General features: G+C 49.5%; 1 long non-coding RNA gene and 1 pseudogene across 2 annotated transcripts in view; both read left to right on the top strand.

Moving 5' to 3' along the window:
• Positions 1-24658, top strand: part of LOC311605146 — a 69530-nt gene that overhangs the window by 16804 nt on the left and 28068 nt on the right. The window lies entirely within an intron of this gene.
• LOC311595364 (large ribosomal subunit protein eL34-like) lies at positions 12654-13414 on the top strand (annotated as a pseudogene). Its single transcript has one exon. The product of its transcript is annotated as a large ribosomal subunit protein eL34-like (transcript).

Genomic DNA, 24658 nt, shown 5'->3' with positions numbered 1-24658 from the left:
GCTGGCTACCATGGCTGATGATCCATACGGTGGAGGGAGAGCTGATGACTCACCTCCACACATGTGCCAATCAGTAAATAATAACAGATGCCCGTGCTCTCCTAGAGCATTGGTGTGGACCTAGAGCAGGTGGAGGTTGGCAGTGTGGGAGACACCATCCATGTAACAAAAGCACAGAGGCGGAAATACTCAGCTGGTTCACAGTGACAGTGACTTATGTGCTGGGCTCTCCCAGGAGAAATGGGACAGTGGGAGGCACGAGATGAGGGTCTTCTAGCAGCACCTGGAACAGCTCTTACCTGGAGCACTGGCAGCTGGGAGAACAGGGAGGACATCACAAAGTTGAGTTTGAAGTTGGCCTACATGAGCCAGAGTGGGGAAATGGGACCCTTCAGCTGTGGGACACACATTAAGACAACACAAACATGAGGACTGCCTTCCTGATGGTCCCTGGAACCTCCCCATAACTGCCTTGGATGTGGAGGGTTTAGGAAAGAGTGAAGTCATAGAGGAGTGTCCTGAAAGGTAGTCATCAACCCACAGAGGTAGCCACCCTTGAATGTCACCAGCACACCAGTGGTTAGGAAAAAGTTTCCAACCAAAATAATGAAATAAATAAGTTTTCACAGTCTGCAGCATTCATGTGAAGGACCTTTTCCCTGTGATCAGGAGGATGCAAACAGCCTTCCCAGATCCCTGTAATCTGGTGTCATCATGGTCATGAGACAATGAGATCAGAGATGCATGTGACTCAAGTTCTGTTCCGAGTAGTGTAAAGAAGCTAGCCAAACCCTGACTTCGTAGTCCCACTTGACATTAGACACTGTAATTGTTTTTTACAGTGTGGAGGGTGGTAGTAGTGTATGCTCACGAGCCCAGGTGCTGTGCAGGTCACGGAGGGTGCCAGCTCCCCTGAGCTGGAGTTACAGGTGGTTCCAAGTCACCACATAGGTCCGAGGAACTGAATTTGGTCCTCTGGAAGAACAGCAAGTGCTCTTACCCAATTTCTCCAGCCCCAAGTCTGCCCTCCTTCCTAATCTTTCCCCTTCCTTCCTTCCTTCCTTCCTTCCTTCCTTCCTTCCTTCCTTTCAAGGCACTTCACTCTTCTCTCCCTGAGACAGGGTTTCTCTGTGTAGCCCTGGCTATCCTGGAATATGCTTTGTAGACCAGGCTGGCCTCAAACTCAGAGATCCACCTGCCTCTGCCACCTGAGTGCTGGGATTAAAGGTGTGCGCCACCACATATGGCATCACCCCCCCCCACCCCCCGCTTCTCTCTCTCTCTCTCTGCCTCTGTCTGTCTGTCTGTCTCTCTCTGTCCCTTTCTGTCTCTCTCTCTTCATTTTTCAAGACAGGGTTTATCTGTGTAGCCGTGGCTGTCCTGGACTCTATTTGTAAGCCAGGCTGACCTGGAACTCATGAAGATCTGCCTACCTCTGCCTCCCAAGTGCTGAGATTAAAGGTGTGCACCACCACACCCAGCCCCAAGAATTCTCTTAAGATCTTTTCCAAGTTTTGTCTTTGTCTTACTGTTCTATTACTTTGAAGAGACACCATGACCAAGGTAACTTAGAAAAGAAGACACTTAATTGGGGATTCACTTGCAGTTTCAGAGGGTGAGTTCGTGACCATCATGGTGTGGAGCATTGTGGCATGCAGGCAGACAGGCATGGCACTGGAGCACTGGCTGATCTGAGCCACAAACGAGGGAAGGAGGGGAGGGAGGGGGGAGAGGAAGGGGGGAGAGAGAGGAGAGAGAGAGAGAGAGGAGAGAGAGAGAGAGAGAGAGAGAGAGAGAGAGAGAGAGAATATCCCAGCTTAGAGTAGGCTTTTGAAAAAAAGACACAGGGAGAAATGACATTTCTAAGGTGATGAAAGAATGGTTATGAGTGGCTTTCTGTTGTTCTACAGTGGGGTGCCATTTCCTCAGGATAAATAGCAGGAAGCAAAAGAGGGTGTCTACTAAATCTGGGGATCATGCCTGTTGACAGCAGAGGCCTGAGGGAAGCTACTGTCACCTATGACATCCAAGGGTTCCAGTCCTTGAGTTTAAGGCCGTATTTGCACATCTCTGATTAGAAGTTTGCTAACAGATACATATTTTCAGGAAGACCATGGGCTTGGAAACTATGGGGATTTGGCATTTGGCAAAGAGTTGCAACAGATCCTGTCCTTTTCATGCCTGGGTAAGGGGTGCACCCACAGCTGCCATCTGGAAGTCAAAAGCAATCCAGTGAGAGGCTGGTCAGAGTTGTACAGTCTACATCACACTGTTTGCTCTGACTTAGAAGCCAACTCTTGTAAGTTCTCTGGAAATTTTAGCCCATAAATTCAGGAGGAAGTTACAAGAAAAGGCCAAGCATCCAGAAGCAAAGCCAAGTTAGTCTTGGGTACTTCAGCATCTGTACCTGGCTGCCTCTGCTTGTTTCTGTTGTTCATCAGGTACCCTGTGTGGACAAGATAGAGGGTGCACTGTTCACATGAGCCACAGTTCCCAGGTCTCCATTCCTTTAGCAGGGATGGAAACTAGGAAGAATTCTTGCCTTATTTATAACATGGAACTTCCCAATTCTGTGGCTTTTTGTTCTCCTTTGAGTGAATAACAAAATATTTGGCAATAACTCTCCACAGTTTGTTTGCTCTGTGCTGATGGGCTTCTCCATGTATCATGGATGAAACAGAACCAGAAAGGAGGCCATAAGAGATAAGGCCATGTGCACACACAGTCCAGTTCTCCACCCTCCTCCATTCACCACTAGCTTTACTCCTACCTTTAAACATTTGTTTTCTCCTTAAAATTGCTGCTTGATGGCTGGTTAGATGGCTTAGTGGGAAAGATATTTGTCCCCAATGTCCCTTGTTGGTCAGTCCCTGACAGCCTCAGTCCCTCTGGGACCCACATGGTGGAAGGAGAGAAGCAATTCCTATCCTCTAGTGTCCACATGTGTACCTGCACACACACACACATACACACACGCACACACGCATGCACACACGCACGCACGCACGCACGCACGCGCACGCACAGCATGGGGGGGGAGATATAATTTTTTAAAATTGAAAACAATTAGTGCTTGAACTTTATTTCAACACAATTTACTTATAAGGAAGAGAGTCCCATTTCTACACAGGAGAACTTGCATTATTTCATGTTGTCCAAATCTGGAGAGTCACCATTGGATGTGCTCTGAGGGAAATTTCCCTGTTTTGTTAAAGGAAAGTGAGTCTTGGGGTTTCTTGCTGCCCCCAAATGAGAATGAGATCCTGGAGGTTCTTGCTGCCCCCACCTGTTTCCTTGAGCTTGACCAACCTACAGGACGAGTGTCCAGGGGACAGTTGGCTATTTCAAGATGACTTACTTTATACCATCATGGAAGAGGTGGTGTTACGGGCAATGCAAGTTGGTGTTGGGGAGTGCCTCGGCAATGATCTGGCTGCCGGAGCACTCCATCTCCTGGAAGGTCTTGGAACCAGGAGGAGGCTAGTGCAGAGTGACACATTGCTTTAGTCTCACGAGGAGCACACTTACCGGGAAATGATCTAAGTTTACTGTATCTGCTAGTAATCCTGTGATGCCATCCCCAACAAAAAGCACGTGACTACTTGTAAGCAAAGGAAATTGGATTCTGCTCAGAAAAATCAGGCTGTAATCGTTCTGATCCAATAATGTGGCCCTGCAGGGTGGCGTCATCAGCCCTGAGACGCAGAGATGAGGAGGAGGAGGGAGAGCGATCGCTCCGGGAGGCTACTGCCCATCTCTCGAGATACTCGAGCCAATGAAAAATTCATGAGGCAGTGTTTTATGGCCAGTGTCTGATACCGCTGCTGGGTCACAAGCTGATCTGGGCCAATCAATAGAATTCATCATTGTGAAGGGAACTAGCAATGGAGTGTTTATGAGAACTGGGGGGTGTTTCAAGCCGAGACCAGTTTCCGGTTCCTTAATATGTTTCACCTTTAAAAGTACACATCTGACTTTGAAGATGAACGAAATCTTCCCTGGGTTTCAAAAGTGTTTCCAACACCACAGAGGGGAGGAGAAGAGGCACCTTGTTGTGACCATTCAAAAAGCCGCCCCAAGGATTACTTTTTAGATAGAAACAGCTTTGTTTTCAGTCTTTGGCAGGCTCCTCCTCTTCCTCCTTTTAAGTGTGATTTCTTTTTACCAAGTCTAGAATTAAAAAAAAAAATGACCTATGTTCAATAACTCCAGACACAACTGGAAATACGTGAGGATGAAATTATATGAAAAATTATAATCAGAACCGTAGGTTATGCCATTGAGTCCCAGGTTGGATGGTAAAAAGCTTTTACAACCGTAGAAACGCTGACCGGAAGCTCATGGCTTTCTCTACCTTGGCCATGTCTCAAGGTAGAACCGTGATAGAAATCAGAATGAGCTCAGAGTCTGCTGAGGACTCTAGAGTGACCATGGGCAGGTGGGAGAAGCACCTCAGTGTGTATATACCAGGCTGAAGTAGGGCCCTCTTGAGGTGTTCAAAGTAGATTCCATTAGGTGCCGTCTCTTCCACTCCCACCAAAGTTGTTTTTGAGTGATGAAGCCAACTCAGGAGCTCCCAAATGGGAAGCGACGGGAGAGGAACACCCAAGAGGGGTGGGACAGGGTTTATCTTGTCCCTGGTGGTGGTGTCAGGGAAGAGACTGTGCCTTGCATCTTTGTGAGCAAATAAAATTTCTTTCTGAGCCAGGTGTGGCGGCGTACGTCTTTAATCCCAGCACTCAAGAGGCAGAGGCAGGCGGGTCTCTGTAAATTTGAGGCCAGCCTGGTCTACAAAGCAAGTCCAGGACAGCCAGGGCTACACAGAGAAACTCTGTCTCGAAAAACCAAAAATAAATAAATAAATTAATTAATTAAAAGAAAATAAAATTTCTTTCTGTGGCTGTAAAAGACAAGATCATATGTTTGGAAGAAAAGAAGTCACTCATGAGATTTATGTCAAAAAACCCACTTAAGTGGCTCATTCTTCCAGCTCTAACAAATAAACAACATAGATGTATACAAACATGCTTATGCATTACACACACACACACACACACACACACACACACACACACACACACGTATATGCCAGACTAAACTGGAGTGTGAATGGTTCTTTATCTCGGGCTTTTCTTGTGTCCTATTTTGACACCATCTTTACATCCTAAAGTTGTCAGAGCTACATCACTGTCTCTTGAGGACTGTTAGACACGCCTTCTGTGCAGCCCTCTATCACAGGTCATGTGTTCAAGCCCCAAGGCGTATAGCCTGTCCTACCTGGCCACCATCTTTGCTCTTGAACACATGCTTGTTTAGTGCTCTATGTTGAAGCCTGCCCCATTCTTCCTTGCACTGAACCATTCTTGGGCAGTAGATGGTAGACTCAGGCAGTTCAGGTTTGGGGGACTACAAGTGTGAGCTGCACGCCCTGGGAAGCTTCTGACGTAATCCTAGACTATCGCCTACACCACGGGTACCACTTCTCCCCTGGAGTCCCAAGCACTGGCCTGAAGAATGTATGTGTTAGTTTAACCAACTCTACCTCTACTTGGTTTTCAGTTTTCTCTTCCAGAGCAGAATAGTGGTTAGGAGCTTCAGTGAGCACTAGCCTAGTATCTCTGTGCCTCAGTTTCTTTATCTGGGTTTTGGGGCTAACAGTGCTAATCCCATATCACAGGCTTCTAGAGACGATCAAAGCAGGGCTGCACACTAGGTGCCTGCTCTTTCTAGTCTGAGGAGTCCTTTGGGGTGGGGGGTGGTTATCACTGAGTATGAGATTTCCCCCATGGCATTACAGGACGTCCTCTGTTCACTGTCTCTTGGAGCTCTCTGCCGACCTTTGGAGCAACCTGGCTGGACCCATCCTCACTGCCTCCCATATCCTGCAGAGGCTTCTGCTCTCCTGGACTTTCCCAAAGTCCCTGCTTATTTGGTACCCTGGAATGGAGGAGCCCTCCTGGGCAGTGGCCTGAGGAGGAGGACACCCTCCTTGAGTGTGGTTTAGCACCCTGACTGCAGACCTAATGTGAGCGAATCACAAGGAATCCTCAGGTCCCAGGAGGTGGCCTGATGAAGGGCACTCTAGGAGTGGCCTCAGCAGCCTTATCTACACCAGGGCCTCCTCTTCTGGCACATGTGTACAGGATGTCTCTTTCTGACAGGAAGGTGGTAATGTCCTGGCTTTGGTGCACCAGACAGGCTCATAATGGGAGGACAGTTCTCACTTGGCCAGACCTGTCAACCACAGTGTAGTCTAGCAGTTGTTATCAGTGTGTTCCCAGATCCTCAGTCAGCGGTGTTACAACCAGCCCTGCAGGGGTTTCCGGGAGGAGTTGCAATGTCGGAAGTATGCCTGTATTCCTGCCTTGCATTTACTTTTGTTTGTTTTGTTTTTCCTTTTTCTTTTTTCTTTTTTCCTGAGACAGGATTTCTAGGTGTAGTCCTGGCTGGCTGACTGTCCTGGAACTGGAGATGTGACTGGCCTCAAACTCAGAAATCCACCTACCTCTGCCTCCTGAGTTCTAAGACTAAGCATAGGAACTACCATGCCCAGTTAATTGCCCTGACTTCTCGTATTAATTATTTACTTGAACTGGCTGCATATATCTGAACCATAGTATAATAAAGTAAAACTTCTTAAAATTTCGTTTTTGTTCTCTTTGAGATAAAGTCTATCGTGTAGCCCAGGACAGCTTCAAAACTTAAGACAACACTCCTGCCCCAGCCTCTTGAGTGCTGGGATTTCAGGTGTGATCCATCGTGCCTGACTGGAAATATGAAACATAGAGCCTGGCACTCACTAGGTGTTTGCTTATTCAGTAAGCCCTGGATTTATTGATAAGTCAGGCTGTGCTACACACTTGGCCCTCAAGACGCTTCACCAGAGAGGCTCGGTAGGACAGGGTCAGGAAAGACAGGGGAGCAAGGGGAAGTGGGGTACCAGGCTTTAGAATCCAGCCTAAAGGTTTAATGCCACCTCTGTTATCAAGCAGCCAGACCACCTCAGACATTTACTCTTTAGTCTTCCCACTGTGACTTTCTTGTGAGACTAAATAAAAAGGGGGAAGGAGAAGGGCAGCTGAGCGTGGGCAGCCTCCTCTGCTTCCTGACAGCAACCTCACCCTCACCTCCATGCGGCACTGTCACATTCCCAGTCTTGAGCTGAAACAAGCCTTCCCCTTCCTTAGGTTGCTTTTGCCAGGTATTTTTGTCATAGCAAAGAGAAGAGTAACTCAGAGCACCTGAGGGGATCCTGAGAGCGTAGACCTTCAGCTTGCTTTTTCTCAAGGGTGGTTTGGAATCTGAGTCATATAAGGTCTCCTATCTCTACAAGAAGTTGTAGGCTTTGAACTTTTTCAGTCCTACTTTATTTGGGGTTCTTTAATGTTTATACCTCCCTTCAACCCACCTACCCTAGGTAGGAGAGAAAAATAAGTTAATGGGACCAGGAGAAGGAGACCTTTTTAGGCTCAGTTCCTTGGAGCGATTCCACTGGCGTAGTAGGCGGGATTCCAGCAGACTTGTGAAACAGCAAGCCAGCAATTCAGCAGAGGTGACTGCAACTGCATCCGCTGGAACCTAGAAGTGCTCGCTGGAACAGTTCTCTCCAGGAGCACCTCAAAGTGGAATGATGAACAGCCAAGACCAATCAAAGTGGAACGATGAACAGCCAAGACCAAAAAGCCAAGCCTCTTGTTTTGGGCTCAAATATGTATTCTCTCTTAGAGTCCATACTAGAGTGTTTATCTGTTGACTCTGTTTCGTAACAATTAGACTTTATTATACAACCCAGCTGTCCTACACAAGAGGGGAACGGTTAAAGGAAAACAAGAATAAACCTCTCGTCATCTGATCCACGGGACGGATCCCTAGATGTCCCTGCCCTGCGCCCTGGTCTCCCTGATCCCTGTGTGCTCTGAACCCGCAGCCTTCTCCTCTCCTCTCCACCTGCGTCTCCCTAGCTTGCAGTGGTCGGTCTCCTCTCAGGATCCCTCCTCCCACCGAAGTTCGATGTTCGATTAGGAACACAATAGCCCAGCCGGAGTTCTTCCCCCCCAACCCCCATCTGTTTCCTGAATTCCAGACCCAGGATGGCTCCACTCAGTCAATCACATGTCAATCTCAGTGAGGTATCCGTGGTGTTTCCTAGCTCCTTCTCCCGGGATGATGCCTACAATCCTTCCCACATTTATCAGTTGGCAAAGACCACGCCCACACAAGAGGCAGTTCGCCTTCTAGTGGACAAGCATCACCTGCTCTCTCACAAGTCTGTTTCCAGCGGGAAAACACCGCACACCCAAGTCTGTTTCACATCCCACACTTGGGATTAAAACAAAAACATGTTTGCATCCACTACAAGAAATCTTTTTATTTGTTTGTTTGTTTCCTTCTTGCTTGCTTTCTTTTTTATTGAGATAGGATTTCTTGGTGTGGCCCTGGCTGTCCTGGATCTCACTTTGTAGACCAGGCTAGCCTCATACTCACAGAGATCTGCTTGCCTCTGCCAGCTTTCTACAGGAGTCTTTACAATTCTTCTCTGTAGCCCACAACCACTGAGGCCTCTGGTCACATGCTTCTTCTGTACGTGGCTTCTTAGTGCTGTAGCAACAGGTCTCCAGAGCCTGACTTCTTTTAAGGATGACAGTCACTTACACACACCTGCATGCATGCACGCACTCACACACATATCTTATACACACCTGCACGTGTTTACTCATGCACACATGTGAATTTCTTCCTCTCATACAGGAGCTTTCCTCTGTAATCTGACATCGAAGTTAGTCATCACTTGGAAAGTGTGTCACATTGACAGTTACCCAGCTCGTCCATCTGTCTTGTCACCATACTTGGGTCTCAGGCAAGTTCGGTTAGCACAGTGCTTCCCACTGTTGCATGGCTCTTTGGGAAATGCTCCCCCCTCCCCCGACCCCTCCCTACTTATGAATAAAGTCACAGTGAGAGCCATTGCTGCCTTCCTTCCTATGGTTCTCCCTGGGCAGACTGGAAAACCAGAAATCAGACTCACTGACACTAGTGAGTGAGTGCATGTGAGAATGTGGATTTATAGATGTCTAAACATCATTATTTTACGTGTTCATTTTGTTTTTATTTATGAGACAGGGTCTCACTTTGTAGCCCTGGCTGGTTTGGAACTCACTCTAGATCAAGCTGACCTTGAACTCACAGAGATCCTCCTGCATCTATCTCTCATGTGCTGGGAGTAAAGAGTATGCTACCATGCCTGGCTTAGATTTACAGAGCATTACCAAATAGTTCAACTGGTGCCAAAGAGACTGCAGTGGAAAGCCACCTTTGCACTCCTTTAAAGACCAGGGCAACTCAGCCGGCTTTAAATTTGCCTGTGGGTGACAATTGCCCCTGGAAATTAGTATTCAGCTTTTGAGATTACAACATACTTTCATACAATCTCATTTTTTTCTTCCCAGCCAGTTAGGAAAGTTTCCTTCAGGCTACCTTTGTAGCTCAGGCCTTTCTCTCTACCCAGCTTGTCCCTCACCCCTAGTGACAGGGGTCCCTCTGGATCTTTTGTAAGCTTTCTTCCATGGCTGCTCCCTAGCTAGAGCTGACCTTCTCCTCGGCCTTCAGGGGAATCTGTAGCCTCTGACCTCCATAGGCACCCAGACTCACGTGCACATACCAGTGCACAAGTGCACACACACATGTGCATGCACAGTAAAAATAAGAATTAACAAAAGAGCAATGACTAGCCATGGAAAGATGGCAGTAAAATCTTTTTTTTTTTTTTCTGAGAGTTTCTCTGCGTAGCCTTGGCTGTCCTAGACTCTGCTTTGTAGACCAGGCTGGCCTCGAACTCACAGCAATCTGCCTGCCTCTGACTCCTGAGTGCTGAGACTAAAGGTGTGAGCCACCATGCCCGGCTAGCAGTGACATCTTATGTTTTTGTCTTAGCCTTACGTCCTTCAAGTCTATGCAGCTAAGGCCTGAAGGGTCAGTAAGAATAGGTACAAAGCAGGTAGCAGTACCTACAGAACAGCCCTGGCAGGGCCTGGAGCTAAGAGGGAAGCCTGGGGCAGACAAGTTAACAATGATAACAGGACCCTGGCAGAAACTATAAAGGCAATCTCATATAGCCCAGGCTAGCCCGAAACTTGCTGTGTAGCCAGGAATGACCGTGAGCTCACTACATTCCTCCTCGTCCTGCCTCTGGAATGCTGGCTTAGGTGCTCTCCTGTCTGGTTTCATGTGGTTCTACAGGGCGTTGAGCAGGCTAGAGAAGCCCGCCTTCTCACCAAACCACAAGCCCCTGAAGACAGAGACTGCGATTCACACTCAACTTTCAGCTCCTCCGGCGTCAGGTCCCAAAACCCAGTGTTGCCATGGAGTCCCCATCAAAGCAGTGCTGTCCTGGAGTCCGAGCCCTGAGTACCCATGGACCTAATGGCGAACAGTGCTTCCTTCCATCTTCAGGCTGCGATGTTTACTCACAGGCTCGTGATGCTGCTTACATGCTGTTAGCCTGCATTCCTGATATTTGGAGGAGAGATGAGTAATGATTTTACAGGAATTTAGAGACATTCCCATTCAAAGGCTCTCGACCTAATCAGCCTTTGAATGTTAATTAACTTCTTGTCCATGGAAAATTGTTGCCATCTGGGAAGACTTGGACTTAACAGACGATAAAGCAAGTCTTGGCTCTGCTTTGCCAAGTGTCAGCTGTGACCTCAGACGAGCCATCTGCATACTTGTAATTTACCCATTAAAAATTATTTTGTTTTTAAGTGTGTGTGTTTGTGTGTATAGTACCAGAGGAGTCCAGAAGAAGGCCTTAGAACACCCAGCGCTGCACTTCTGGGCGGCCGTGAACTGCCTGGTGTTGGGAGCAGAACTCGGCTCCTCTGAAGGAGTAGAGTGTGTTCTTAACCACTGAGCCATCCTTCCAGTCCCTGGCTTTCCCATTTCTAACACTGGAATAACAGGGACTGGGGGACAGATCAGTAGGTGAGAGCACTAGCTGTTCAAATCCTCAGCAGCCATATAAGAAGTCAGGTGTGGCCACACAGACCTGTAGCTCTGCTTGGTTGGAGACAGAGACAGGTGGACCCTGAGCCTCAGTGGCTGCCAGCCTAGCTCCATGTACGTGAGAAACTGTCTCGAAGGAAAGCCGCAGAGTGTGAACAGGTCAACCCCTGTTGTCCACCCATCCCACTAACAGGGAGTCACTGGGTGAGCCTGGCCTGGCCTGGATTGCCTCTACTGTGTGTGTTCCCTTGCATTTCTTTTCAGGGGGACCCTTCGGCCTTTGCTCTTTGGTCCTCACTCACTGTGTAATCAATTCCTGGTGGCCAGTGCTATGATGAATGGGCTTCCTCAGGCAAACAGGCAGTGACTGAGGCCCTGCCAGCTGTGTGGCCTCAGCTCGCACCAACTCCCACAGGGTGAGCCCATATGTCACAGTGCTGGGCAGCAGTTCCTAGAGCCCTTTGCTCCTGCCGGGTCTTATCAAGTGGCTACAATTTCATTTGGCTGCTAATTGGTTGGCCTGTTGCATCAGGATGCCCTGACCCGTCCCTCACACTAGCATTTTGTTTTGTTTTTTTCAGGAGTGATTGTGTGTGAGGATGAAATTCTACCAATCTTCCTAAAGCAATTTCAGGTTGACTGTTATGAATAAATGAAAACAGTGCTGCACATTTTAGTAGGAAATATCTGTCCTCCAGGAGACTTAGAGGAGGGACTGTCGCAGTGGCCTGTTGGCTAGAAAGCAGGCTCAACTTTAGTTTTAAACTTACATTCATTTAATTCTCTGTGTGTGTGTGTGTGTGTGTGTGTGTGTGTGTGAGAGAGAGAGAGAGAGAGAGAGAGAGAGAGAGAGAGAGAGAAGGGGGTGGGGGGAGAGGTGTGTGTGTTGAGGGGAACAACCTGTAAAACCCAGGGTCTCTTCTCCCGTCGTGTGAGTTCCAGAGACTGAACTCAAGCCTGTAGCAGGCTTGGCAGCAAGCTCCTTTACCTGCTGAGCCATCTCAGTGGTCCTCATTTAACACATTACAAATATTCATTTATTTTTATTTTATGTGCATGAGTGTTTGCCTGCATATATGTAATTGTATGTACCACAGATGCCTGGTGCCGACAGAGGGCAGAGGAGGGAATCAGATCCTCTTGAACAGGAGACAATTTTGAGTTGGGGATGAAGCTCAGAACCTGTGAGCCACCTCTCCAGCCCCCACTCTTTAATACTATATGCTATGTGCCAGGCACTGGGCACATGGCAGTAACAATACAAACAAAAAGCTTGGCCCTCGTAGGGCAGACCTCCTGAGGTGGTGAGAGTGGGTATGTCACAAACCACTGTTAAAATGAAGAAGAAGAAGAAGAGGAGGAAGAGGAAGAGGAAGAGGAAGAAGAAGAAGAAGAAGAAGAAGAAGAAGAAGAAGAAGAAGAAGAAGAAGAAGAAGAAGAAGAAGAGCGGCATTTCACAGCAGCCAGCTGAGTAGGTCCCTGGCTCCTCAGGGCCAGGTTTGTCTCCCACTGACACCCACGGTCAGGACTACTGTATGGAAAGACCCCCTAGATTCACTCCCAAATCCCGATGGCAGGCATGTCCCAGGGAGCTAGCGGTCAGCTTGTTACCCATCTTGCTGCACCCTCCCTCCCAGGGATTTTTCTCCTCTGTCTCTCCAGTCCTGACTGTGTGAAACCAGCCATTCCAGACTGCACTGCATGGCGGGATGGTCAACCAGCAGACAGACCAGGACAGAACTGACTGACTGTGCCTGTGTCAGAGAAGCAAGGAGCACGGCCCACCCCAAGTTAGACCAAGGAAAGACCTATCACCAGTGCCTAATGTCCTCTGGGGTGAAATCACCTTCAATCAAGAATCTGTTTCTTCTCTTCCGGGGACGGTGCTTAGATGCACTCAAAATGGCCCAGCGTTTGACATGCCATCGGAGGCTCTCCTACAATACAGCCTCTTAACAAAACTCGGCTGTCTCGAACCCCTGGCAACAGAATTGTTTACCTGTACCCCAGGAAGGTTGGGAAAACACCTAAATCCGCATGCGGTGTGTGCCAAGGCCAACTGCAAGGGGTTCGTGCTGTGAGGCCTAAAGTCCTGATGAGGCTGTGCAAGACAAAGAAGCACGTCAGCAGGGCCTATGGTGGCTCTATGTGTGCCAAGTGTGTCCGAGACAGGATCAAGTGGGCTTTCCTTATTGAGGAGCAGAAAATCGTAGTGAAATTGTTGAAGGCGCAAGCACAGAGTCAGAAAGCAAAATAAATATGTAGCTTTTTTAAGTAATAAAAGTCAAGGCTTGGTCTATGAAATGAAAAAAAAAAAAGAATCTGTTTCTTTCAGTCACTCAGATTTTTTGTTTTTTTGTTTTTTGTTTTTTTGTTTTTCGAGACAGGATTTCTCTGTGTAGCCTTGGCTGTCCTGGACAGTCACTCGGATTTTTTGACCAAGCATCACCCTGGATTTGTTTGTTGTGGATGATGGTGGTGGTAATTTTGTTTGAGCCAGGTTTTCCTGTAGCCCAAGCTGGCCTTGAACTCCTCATCCTCTTGCCTCAATCTCTCAAGTAGGGATTATAGGCATGTGCCATCATGTCTGGTTCTATTGTTGCAGCGCTGGGGACTGAGAACCTAGGGATTGGTGCAGGCCAGGCAAGCACTCTGTGGCTGATTGATACACATCACTTGTCACCTGTGCAACCCTGAACACAGGAGAGCTAGGTTCCAGAAACACCTCTGTTCTCTACCCTGGGATCTGGGTGCCCCTTGGCCCTGCCACACTGCATTGCACAGCTCTCTGCCTTTTGTTTCAGCAAAGCCTTCCTGTCTGTCACTGCCTAACCACTTTGCGTTTTACATCCTGGGCCTTTGCAGGGTTTGCGTTCTTCTCTGGACACGTGTTCCCTTGGCTTTCTGATTCACTCTCATTGACCATGTTGGCTGGCTCCAGATACCTCAGCCTTTCTGCCTCCGTGATGTCCCCCAGGACCCACTGCTCCGAGGTTCTCCAGTACAGGCAGCTGGGTACAGCCCCGTTCTCCCACTTGACCCCACTGCCTTTAGAGCTTGGCAGAGTGCATGGCCTACAGTAGGTGCCAGATCATGATAAAATCAAGTGGAAAGTGAGTCAGACACAAAGGAGGAGGAAATAACAACGGAGGGAGAAGGAGAGAGCTGGGCTCAGAGGAAGAAGGGGATGTGTTTTCCTGTTGTGATGCAGGAAGAGCCGGTTGACTGGCCTGCTCTCGTTCCTTCCTCCTCTGGCTATGTGCTTTAGTCGCCTCGGCCCTTGTTCCCGTATCAGCCTTGTTTCCATCCTTTTAATCATCTTGTCCTTCACATCCTTCCTGGTGAGGCCAGGCTTTTCCTGCTGCGAGGGAGGCAGGGAGGAGCAGGGGCATTGCCTGGGGAGGGTCCTTCTAAGTAGTCCGTGTAGGCATCTGAGAGATGCTTCATCTTGTCAGAGTCGGTGCCTTCAGATACGGTGAGAGTTGGGGGAACCAAGCGAACATCCCCAATTTCTAGCTCCTGTGTCTACATCAGCCCCATGAGGTCCTACTGTTGGCCTTCCTGGTTGACCGCAGCCCTCCACAGGATTCAACCTGTGCTGCCTGTTTGTTCTCATCAGCCAACTGCAGCCTCCACAGAAGGCTTCCTGGCCAAGCGTCTGGTCCCGCACACCCCTGCTATGATCACTGGGGCCTTTGTCTTCTGACCTGGCTGTTTGTGGGTCAGTCAGTCATGTTATTGAGGGGCAGGCACTGTTGTAGCTGAAGCCGACTCCTGAGAGCAAGGCCACTATGCTTAGAGAGAGTGCATGAGGGGTTTGAGGGGGGTGCAGGTTAGTGCAGAGGTCACACATTGGACATTTTATAGCTTCAGGACTGTGTGGAGCCTGCTATATAGCAAGGGCAGTCAGCAACAGCTCAAGGTTTCACTGCTCTTCATGAATCCTCTGAAAGATGCATTCCATTTGGCAACTGCCCAGAGGCCAGGGAGTAAACTGCTTGGGAAGAATTTGGTGACAGGAATACTTGGCCACATCCAGGTCTCCCTTGGTGGCAGCTGGTCCAGAACCATGGACTTAGCACGAGAGCTGTTAGAGACTGAATTTAGAATCTGACCCAAGCTCAAAGCCTGGGGAAATCACCCAGTTTGCCTCAGCTTCTGTGTTGTCAAGTAGGGACAGGAGTACCTGGCTCATGTGCGAGCTGGTGTCCACCTTTCAGAACAAACAATAAGAGGGTTGATCACAAAGGAGAGGACAGGAGCCAGGGAAAGCAGGCAGTGAGGAAAAGGCCAGTGGCCCTGGCTGGGACTGAGAAGGCCAACAGCTGTGTTCAGGAGCTCTTGCTGTGTGCTGGCTCTGCTCAAAGCCACAAACCTCCCAAAATGCAGGCATTATCTTCATCCCACAGATGCAGGAGACAGAGCCTAAAGAGATTAAGAACTCTGCCTAAGGTTGCCCAAAGCCAGGATTTGAACCCTAAATACCTGCCAGCAAGCCCCCCACCCTTCATCCTCAGTGCTGCCAGTGAGGGCTGAGAAGCCAGGATCAGTTCACTGGGGCCTAAGGCAGAACTCCTCTTCCTGTGAGCTATGAGCTCTCCGCTTCTCCCAGGCTCTCTGTAAAGTGCTGATGAGTTGCCAGCTCCAAACAGCTATGATCACATGACCTGCGCGTGCGCACACACACACACACACACACACACACACACACACACACACACACCTGGTTCTCCAGAACTCTACAGGAGACACTCTACAAACTGGGAATACCTCTGCGTTTCAGCTGAACTGTTGGGCGCAGTTCAATGGTAAATGGGCTATGAGGAAGAAATCCGTGCTCCCTCACTTGAGTGAGTCATCAGATCATGGTGGGAGAAGCGTGAGAAGGGCTGATGGGCAGTCCAGCTGTCCTGGATCTGACTCCCTCACTCCCCACCTGAGGCCAGGCAAGCATAGGTGGGGACAGAAGGAGGGAAAACTGTGGCCAGCTGGCAACAAAGTGACTTTGCTGAAATTTCCTATTAGACATGTGGGGTCCAGATTTATCTTTTAAATTGCTAGCTTGTGTCCCAGGAGGCTTGAGGTTGTTCTACGCACAATGGGCCAGTCAACAGATATTTCAGAGCCTGAGAAATTTCTTGTTCTGCCTTTGAGTCAGAAGATGATTTTTTAAAAAATTAAACTAGAGAGAGAAAGATCTAGTTCAGTGCTAGAGTTCTTCTGGAGTTGTCCTTTTCTCTTGAAAAATCATACAAGACTGTTTTCGTGGGAAAAGCTGTATCCTTAGGAATTAGTCATTGATGCCGCTACTGAGAAGAGCCAGTGTGGGAAGCACCTTCAAGGAGCATCCAGCTATCTCTTCAGGTATAGCTGCAACTCTCCAAGCTGGCCTGAGCCCTCTCGGTGTGGCCTGGGGGCAGAGTGAGGAGTGCTAGGAAACAGGAAGTTTAAACGGACATAAGATGGACGAGGTGAAAGCTGGCTCACTCTACTGGATGTCGAAAGAACCACGGGGAAGCTGGGCAGTGGTTGTGCACGCCTTTAATCCCAGCACTCAGGAGGAAGAGGCAGTTGCGTTGTTGTGAGTTCGAGGCCAGTCTGGTCTACAAAGTGAGTCCAGGACAGCCAAGGCTACACAGAGAAACCCTGTCTTGAAAAATCAACCAAACAAACAAACAAACAAAAACCGAACCAAAAAAAAAAAAAGAAGCACTGAGCAAATGCCGTGGAGTGTAGTGCCGTCCTGTGTGAGGCTCACTCCCCTACCAGACAGAGGAAATCTCTGGATTTTCCTAACCTGCTGCCTGCTCTAATCATAAGTCTATCATAATGCTAAGGCCACAACCGAAGTGTGTGCATTGGAAAGGGAGGGCCCTGGAGTTGTGCTACTTAACCAGAAGCTCGGGAGGGAAGACCTCTGAAAGTTTGATGAGCTTTGTGAACTGGAGAAGTGCATGCTGGGGCTGGCAAGGGGCCTTCCTGGGGAACAGCAAGCTCTGCTCACTGTTCTGTTGCTGTGATAAAACAGCTTGACAAAAGAACTCAGCAGGAAGCTGGCTGACCACATACTCATCCACACAGAAAGCTGAGAGGACAGAAGGTGGGACCAGGCTTCTCAAACGTACACCATCAAAGGTCATCCTCCAGCGAGGCTCAACCTCTTAAAGCTTCCAGCAGCTCCCAACTGGCACCAGCGTCCGGGGACCAAGTGTCCAAGCATGCGAGGCTATAGAGGCCGTGTCTCACCCCCATGCTGCCATTCCGGGGAACCCAAGTTGGATTCCCAGGACCCATTTCAGGTGCTCCCCTGTAATTCTAGATCTAGGGGGATCTGATGCCTCTGGCCTCCATAGCACCAGCACTTACATGTACAACCCCCCATATCAAATATAAATGCATGCACACCCGCCTCACGTTCCATGCTCTGTCATGGAGTGATAGCCCTGAGGATCATTAGAGACTCAGGTTTAGCATCTGATGTTGGCACCTAAGGGCTGTCCACCAGAGTGAGGGAGAGGGCCAAAGAGATGTTAAAAGCAAGAGCTTTCTCACGCAGTGGCTAGTCTCACTGCCGCCAGAGTCCCTCATGTGAAGCCGACTCCCTCATAGCCGGCAGCCTAGACACAGTACTGGGGGCTCTTGCCTTAGCTCTGGCCAAGCCTCACTCAAGCATGGTGCTGGGATCTGCTGCAGGCATCGCCAGATGCCCTTCTGGTGTCTCTTCTAGTTCCCTTTCACAGATGTCCCAAAGGGACCAATCAGAATTTTTTCCTCAGGTTTTTTTCTTTTCTTTTTTTTTTTTTTTTCTCGGGTTTTTTTCTTTAGGAATTAGACAAACCCCACCTAGTGGTAGTACTATTTGCTGGTCATTTACCTGCTCCAAGACATGGTGATGAGTTTGATATTAAATTCATTTTTTTTGTGGTCACAAATCATATTTTATAAATAAGGAAACAGAGGCTGAGAGAGAATGTTTACCCATGGTAGAGAGTTACTAACTGAAGTTTCTCCAGTTCCAAACCCTTTGATGAGAACAGTGTGCTCCACATTGACCCCTACACAGTCTTGGGGCTTACATAGTTACCATTGCCTAGGACTAGGGGATCTGGTTAGCAGAGTTCTAGACATTTATTTTTCTGTGTATGAGTATTTGCCTGCGTGTGTGTATGTGCACCATGTTACATGCCTGGCACTTGAAGAGGTCAGAAGAGGACAGCGGATGCCCTGGACCTGGAGTTATGGACAGTCTGTGTGGTAGGAGTTGAGCCTGGGTCCCTCTGCAAGAGTAGCCTGTGCCCTTAATCACTGAGCCGTATCTCCAGCCCTAGTTAGCAAGAATCTAAAAATACGTTAACATTCAGGACACAGACTCTTGTGGAGTAGGATAAGAGGACAGGAAACGCCAAACTTAACTGATTTTCCTGAGGTTGGTCTTTCATGTCTCTACCATAGGCTTCCTGTGAAAAAAAGCTGCAGCAGCCCTCCAAGCTGCACTTGTCCCTTTACAAGATGGCGTTGCCACACCTCCCACCAAAAATCTTCAGTGTGAAACGCCTTGCTTTAAACAGTAGGATTTATGGAAGTGATGTTGCATTTAACTCTTGTCTGGAAGCACCCCTTAAATAAGCTGTCAGAGCTGATGGAAGATGAGGAGCAGTGAGGAGAACTGAGACATCCCAGGCAACATTAGCATCAAGCGCCAGATGCCAACAAGGCCCCTTTGTGTCCCCAGCCGAGCTGCCAGCCTTGCAAGGCATGCAGTGAGGTGAGGTGATGCCAAGAGGAGCCCTGTCAACCACACGATCAAGGGAAATGACAAAACACTCTTCAGCCCTTGATTCTGTTATGCAAAAGCCATCGGTCTCCCCAAATCCCACCGTGCCCACTAATAATGAAAGTACAAAGCCAGTTGGAAAGATGAAGAAAGTAAAAGATAACAGCGTCTGAGCAGGAAAGCCTTTGATAGACAGGCAGGTAACGGGGCAGCTGCTGGCTACGCTAAGGAGGTTATAATGCACTGCTTCTGAGGGGGGGACAATGAGAAGCCCTGGGCCTCATTGACCCCTAGCACCACAGAGACCTGGTGTGGTGGTGCGCACCTGCAAACCCAGCACCCGGGAGGGGAGGGCAGGAGCATCAGAAGTACGTCATGCTGCACTACATAGTGAGCTACGGCCAGCCTGAGAGACACGAGACCTGTGTGGAAATCAAAAGAACGCACGCACGCACGCACGCACGCACGCACCACCACCACCACCACCAACAACAACAACAACAACAATTTTATGCTAAAACGATGCAGGGTCTCTGGAGCTAGATTGCTGCTGGTTCAACCCGTGCACCTCAGTGACAGCAGAGCCTGAGTAAGTCACCAAACTGGCTGAGTGGCAGTTGTATCTGTCCCACCCAAGCAAGACAAGAAATACTATTTCTGAACAGGGGCTGGCACAGAATATGTCTGGAACTGGGCACCTGGCTGGGGTGGTCATGGCTGGGTGTACGTGCACATATGCGCCCACTCTATGTGGCTGGGAATGCAGGGGTGGCTGGTCACATGTCACAACAGTCTGGGCTGCACATAGGGATTTTTCTTGGTGCTATTTACAGACTTATGCACACACATACACACACGTATATACACATATACATGCAAACACATACACATGTGCACACATACAACACACACACACAGACCAATAGCTTCTTTGTGTTCTCCCTCCAGAAGTCTTAGTTCAGTTAGCCCTCATGACAACACCATGAGATATTGTTCCAGACTTTGCCGCATAAAGTTCGCCCCCAAACATGATGGTGTACAGCAGTCACGAGTCCTCACAGTTTAGCCTGCTGTTGGTGGGCTGCTCTCCTGTTGCTGCCATCTGACTTTGCTCACGGTGCTGCCATTGTGGTGAGAGGGCCACTGGGGGCTTTCTCTAAGGCGGCCTCTCTTTACTCCTGCTGACCTTTGGGATGAGGCAAGTCCCTGTGGGGACTGGCCATTGCAAGATCCTGAACCTAAGTCCCTAACCTCTGCCCACAAGCTCTCAACAGCAAGCCAACAGTATCTCTGCTGTGGCCAAGCATTCCCTCAGGGGGCACTGTCCTTTGAAGACAGCTGGGATATAGGGAACACTGCAGGGGTGGCCTGTCTTTGCTATCAGTGGTCTAGTCTTTTTGTAGATGAGCCTAGGCTCCCCGTGAGAACAGACAGGGTCTTAGCAGCAAGAGAGAGTAAGACTCAGGTCACATGGTCAAGCCCAGAACCATGGGTAGGAAGATGGACTGCTGGGACGCATCACCGTATCACCTGCCAGTGGTCAGCATGCCCAGTGTGCACAGGGACCAGGAGGAGGACAGTGGACCTTAAACCTATGCCCCTGTAAGTCATCATTACCCAGTGGGGAAAGGGTTGCTCTCAGTGGTCCAAGGTTTGGCTTGGCTCTGTGAGCCCCAAACACAAGGCATGGGGTCTGGTTGTACAATCACCGTTAGGAAAAGTGGGAGGGGAGCTCTTTTTGATCCTAGAACACAACTCAGTGTCAACTGTCCTTGCTGACCCTTCCAAATGGCCTTTCAGGACTGAAAAAAATCTCAGATTTTAAACATTCAAACAGGATAAAATACATTACAGTCCTTGGCTGTATTCATTCTCAAAAAAACTTCTCTCTATGAGGAAGGCCAGTGGCTTAATCTAATTCATCTCATTTGCTGCCCAGGACAGTCACAGACAGAAACCCTGCCACCCAGGCCCTGGTGGACTGCTCCTACAGGGTGCTCAGGTCACCTGCCCTGGGAAATGATGTGGGACTGGCAGGCCAAGAAGACACAAGAGCCTCACAGAAGCTGGGGGAAGGGCAGCTCTGGGAGTGGCCACTCCCTCCCCCCATTTCCCACAGTCAGTCTGGAGGTGGGGGTGGTGGTGGTGGCAGAAATAAAGACATGGAAGAAAGGGAAACAGGCTGAGTGAAGAATGACACTCTTCTGCGTGATGTCCCCAGAACATCCCTCCACTGTTGAACTGCACTTCCTAGAGAAGCCGCATCTGTGAAGATTCTGCAGACTCACTTACCAGTTAGAATAGCATGGGTTTGGAGAGCTGTGGAACATTGTGGCTTCAAAGCCACAATCACTTGGGGCTGCAGTTCCCTTAACAGCCTCCTGAACCTGACTATTGTAACATGAATGTATTAGCAGAACACTGGCTTCCACCAACCTCGGCTAAGAACGTCATCCGATGACACTGAACAGAGTTAAAACCCTCGCCCACCTCTGCTGGAACCTGCCTACCTGTTGTCCCCACCTGTGTATTTGTTAAATGTATTGACTTTGTGACTGTGAAAGTTCATGTAGGGCTGGGGATGTGGCTTAGCTGTACAGTCACCAGCTAACATGTCCCCTGCCTAACATGCATGAAGTCCTGTGTTCAATTTTCAGCACCTTCACAGCCTCCCATGTGCATGCCCAGCACACGAGAGGAGGGGACAGGAGGAGTTTAAAGTTATCCTCAGCTACGTGTTGAGTTCAAACACAGCCTGGGCTACACGAGATCCCGCCCCCCACCAAATAAATAAAACATGTTCAGGTAACCATGTCCACGGTAGAACAGGCCATCTGAGACAAACCGAATCCATGTTCCCGGCTGGGGCCACTCATATTTGCTCAGAATATGTTCCCTCTGGAGCGAGAATCGTGCTATGGATCAATACCACAAATGCCCTTTGGGGCCCTGGGATGTGGAGAGGGTTGGGATACGCGCTCACATCTGGCTATGCCCAGAGGCAACCTGCTTTTCACTGTCACTTATCTGTCCCTGTGTTTAGATGCTGTGTGTTCCTTTCTGTGACCCGTTTCTGCTCCACTCACAACAGTTTCCTAAGTACTTTTCGCTGGGGCCTGAGTTGGCTTTGGGGAGAAAGGTGTTGTAGGTGAGAGAGTTCCAGGAAGAGCACTTCTCTTGGTAGCTCTTCTACCTGCTACTGAAGCTCCAGATTGCCGCTCTGTCTTTGCGCCCTCCTTCTGGTCCTACTTAATGGTGCCCTATGACCCTTTTGATTTCAGTGTAGCCCACTGAAACCTGCTCCTCCATTTCCAAGTCACAGAACTGCTACTAATTCCAGGCCACTTCCTCCAAGCATCCAGTCAAGAACTTGTAGCCTGCTCTTAAAGCTGCAGATGTGAGCCTGGAGCCGTGGGGCATGCCTGAAATCCCAGTGCTTAGGGAGGCAGAGGCAGGCGGATCTCTGTGGGTTCGAGAACAGCCTGGTCTACAAAGTGAGTCCAGGACAGCCAAGGGTACACAGAGAAACCTGGTCTCGAAAAACAAAAAGTTGTGGATGTGAATAAGTGGCTTTAAGTCCATCTCTCCATTCCTAAAATGAGGACAATGAGATACTCTCAAGGAAACTCCAAGCCTAGGTAAGATGCCCCTGTCCTACTGCTCCCCAAATGTGAGACCACCTGTGTGAGATCACCAAGTTGTGGGTTTATTCTGATAAAGCGTCTTCCACAGTCTGCATCCAAGCTTTGCATCTACTTTCCCTCTCTAGGAACCAGCCAGAAGGAATGGCTTGCTGTCTCCCACTCTCTTCTCTTCAGTTTCCTCCTCCTTGGAATTTCATCTCCAGGCCCTTGTGCAAGCTCCTTCTTCTGTCTGAATGTCATCTGCTGTTTCCTTGGTGCGAGCTTTCCCTCTCTGCTCAAACCGTCGCAGGATTCCGGCTCTTTTCCGTAACCTTGGCCCTTCTGCATTCTTGTAATTCTCCTTGGCCACATTGCCCTCTGTCATAATTTCTGGGCTGTACATTAGAGTGTTGCATATCAGCATGGCAGCTGCAAATCTGTGCACGGAGCTCTGCAGCATGCCCTGAGGGCAGCTTCCTGGCCGGCCTCTGCCTCTGCTCTCTGAACGAAGCTGAGTCCCAGGCTTGGCACCAGATCTTGCCTCTGCCCCACCATCTTGGTGAGCTTGCCAAGTCTAGCTCTACGTCAGCAAAAGCTACATGGGCTGCTGCAGCCCAGGCCCCTCCTGAGCTCACCCACCCTCCACTACCCACTGGCTCCTCGTAGGGATGGCTGAGAGCGTCACCATCCTTGTAGGTTGAAAGCCAAGTCTTCAGTCTTTTCTTCTCCAATCAACAATGGCGGTGCCATCACTGCATGGGCCGTAGACTTGGAGACACAGTTGACTTCTCTTTCTCTCATATCTGCATCTCTGCAACCTGCAAACGGATTCTGGTCGCTTGTCCCTCTGGCTGCTCTGCTGTGAGCCCCAGCCAGCCCGGCCTGCTTTGTTGTGGTGTCCTCATGTCTCCCTGCTTCCTCTGTAATCCTGAGAGCTCACTCAGCAGCCGGAGACCCCCTCCTCAGCTCACAGCCTCCTGATGGTATCATGTCTAATTCAAAGACAGAGCCGGAGTCCCCTCAGGGGCCAGTGCGGCTGCTAGCCCAGTGGTGTCTGCTCGCTGCAGCCAGCTGCCATGGCCTAGAGAACGCTGAACGCCGCGTGTACCCCCACTTCCAGGCCTAGAGAACGCCACGTGTACCCCCACTTCCAGGCCTAGAGAACTTGACATGTACCCCCACTTCCAGGCCTAGAGAATGCCACGTGTACCCCCACTTCCAGGCCTAGAGAACTTGACATGTACCCCCACTTCCAGGCCTAGAGAACTCCATGTGTACCCCCACTTCCAGGCCTAGAAAACTTGACATGTACCCCCACTTCCAGGCCTAGAAAACGCCACGTGTACCCCCACTTTCGGGCCTGGACAGCGGCCTCCTCTCTGCTTGGAACATGTCTTCTGAGTATCTGCACGGCACAGCCTCACCTGTGGGTATATTCCATAGGGTCTTCCTCCTGGTCCCACCCTTTCTTTTTTGTCCCTGACACCCTAGTTGAGTACACTATATATTTTTGTTTTATTATCTCTCTGAGGGAGTGCAAGCTCCTGGGAGGACAGTTTTTGTCTGACACAGTGTGGGTGCTCAGTAGCCATTTTGAAGTGGAGGAACGAATGAGAGCCAGTGGTCCAGATGCGCCCGTGTCGACTTTCCTGGCAGCACGGTTACGCTAACCAGGTACCGCACTGGACGCCAGGGAATCGCTGGGATTATCAAGCTCAGCTGCTGTTCTGTTGAGTGATGGCCAGGCGCAGCGACAGGAGAGGCCTCTCAACAGCATGGCGCACGGACATGGGACTCCTAGTGTCTCGGACAACGTCTGCCTTGGAGTCCTCTCGTTGCCTACAGCCAGAGCTTTCTTTTCTGATGGAATTTCTGGTCTCCTGAGTTGTAATTTTAGAAAAAGGAATGAGGAATGGGGAGGGGATATTTTTAGCCTAGCTGGCTTCTCAGTGCGTGTGTCTGTAGAAAGCTTTGTCTGTTCTTAGCACTAAACCAGGAAGTAAGAGGAGTGAGTGGGTCAGCTTATCTGGGGGCGGCAGCCTGAGCCTGTTGCCACACAGAGTTAGGCCAGAGCAAGTTCCCAGGAAATGTCCCTGCAGAGTCATCGGAGGCTCGGCAGCAGGGGCCTTAGGCCTCCGGCTCCCATTCCTCCATCAGCCAGAGATGCCAATGAAAGTGGAATTGGCCACCGGGGCAGGTCATGGACAGTCAGGCTCGCGGTGAGGCCAGGTGGGATTAAAAGGCCCTTACACTAGTGATG

This window comes from Acomys minous, assembly GCF_964271855.1.
Source record: "Acomys minous genome assembly, chromosome: 1".
Lineage (NCBI taxonomy): Eukaryota > Metazoa > Chordata > Mammalia > Rodentia > Muridae > Acomys > Acomys minous.
This window is presented reverse-complemented; position numbering and strand designations above follow the sequence as displayed.